Source organism: Hemiscyllium ocellatum, chromosome 5, assembly GCF_020745735.1.
Source record: "Hemiscyllium ocellatum isolate sHemOce1 chromosome 5, sHemOce1.pat.X.cur, whole genome shotgun sequence".
Classification (NCBI taxonomy): Eukaryota; Metazoa; Chordata; class Chondrichthyes; order Orectolobiformes; family Hemiscylliidae; genus Hemiscyllium; species Hemiscyllium ocellatum.
In genome coordinates, this window is record NC_083405.1 from 33,051,326 (window position 1) to 33,053,095 (window position 1,770).

At 41.8% G+C, this 1,770-nt stretch overlaps 1 pseudogene; it reads right to left on the bottom strand.

Moving 5' to 3' along the window:
- Window positions 1-695: 695 nt before the first annotated feature.
- LOC132815991 (NF-kappa-B inhibitor-interacting Ras-like protein 2) lies at window positions 696-1,267 on the bottom strand (annotated as a pseudogene).
- Between the last annotated feature and the right edge of the window lie 503 nt (window positions 1,268-1,770).

Below are 1,770 nucleotides of genomic sequence, written 5' to 3' on the forward strand. Positions count from 1 at the left end.
CAATGGCATCATTTCTGATCATCAAACCAATAACTTTTTCCTGCTTTTCCTCCATATTCTTTGATCCCTTTATCCCCAAAAGCTGTATCCAATTACTTCTTGAAGTCATACAATATTTCAGTCTCAACTATTTTCGATGGTGACAAATTCTACAGGGTCACCACTCTCTGGGTGAAGAAATTTCTTCTCACATCAGTCCTAAATCGTTTACCTTGTACCTTTAGGCTCTGACTCCTAGTTCTGCACTCCTCTGCCGTTGGGAACATCATTCCTGCATCTAACCTATCTAGTCCTGATGTAATTTTATAGGTTTCTGTGAGAACCCTCTCATTCTTTTGAACTCTGCTAAAATAACCTTAATTGGTTTGACTTCTCATCTATCAGTCCTGACATCCCAGGAATCAGTCCTTCCTGATGAACAACTATTTATTGATCATCGATTCTCCTGCTCCTTGGATGCTGCCTGACCTGCAGTGCTTTTCCAGCACCACTCTCTCGACATCCTAGGAATCAGTCTGGTAAAACCTTCACTGCACTCATTCTGTAGCAAGAATATCCTTTTGAATCGAAGTTCTGTCATAAGGATGAATCAAAACAACATAAGCGGCATAAATAAGGTCAGGAGTTCTTCGTGAGATATAGGAATGGAATAAACTTTTGTATTTAAATAGATTCTTTGAATTCCAGCTATTGTATTAGCTGTTGATTGAGCTGCTCCCCTTTTCCTGGCTGAGTGAGACTGTGGATTTGATTCAAGGTTGACTCATTTTACTGGCCAGGTAAACAAATGGTTCGATTAGATATTGCATTCTGCCACAAACACACCTTTACAATTTAACCTCCTCCAACTGCCAGGTGTTGAACTCCGTCGAGGTCTACCCATCACCCCTCCTGCAGGTCACATTTGTTCTACAGAGTTACAACTGTCACCTCCTTCTTATCATGGGACTTGCAAAGTTCCTTCTTGAGGGCTTTGATCCACTTGAAAGATTCCCAGCTGCCTAGGCTGTACACCAACACAAACCCATCAGCAAAGGAATCGCAATTGCTTGGCAAGTTCAATGTCTTTCCTCAGGCCTTTTGAATCATGAAAGTGTGCCTGCTCCTGGGCACCATTGTCTGTCTCTATGGAAATGACAGAAATATCTTCCAAAGTTTCTTTTGTCTTGGAATAAACAGCCTGGTTTCCATAGAGAAGCTGTTCCAAAACAACAGTTTCTCCAAATGATATCAAGCCACAAAAGACTACTTTGCATCTCTTTCTCATCTCACTCTTCTGGAATTACTAGCACTACCCAGAAGAGGTGGGCTCTGCAAATAATAAATGAGAGATTTGAAGCATGCAACATTAGTATCACTCTCTCTGAATAGACATCATTTTCACCAGGTACAGGTTAATAGTTAATATTGGCTTGAACCAATTTGTCTCTTAGGCCAGAGCTAGAGTACTTTGTGCAGTTCTGATATCCACATTTCAGAAGGAACATTATAGCACTGGAGAAGGGCAGAGGAAATTTACCTGGATGTTGCCTGGACTGGAGAGTTTTAGCAATGAAGCGAGATTGGACAGACTAGGATTATTTTCCTTGGAGCAAGGAGATTGAAAGGGGACATTACTGAGCTGTATGAAACTATGAGGAGCATAGGCAGAGTAGACAGGAAGGAACCTTTCCCCTTGGTGGAGCAATCAATGGCCAGAGGGTGTAGGTTTAAGGTTTGGGCAGGAAGTTTAGAGGGGATGTGAGGGCAATGTTTTTTCACCCAGAGGAT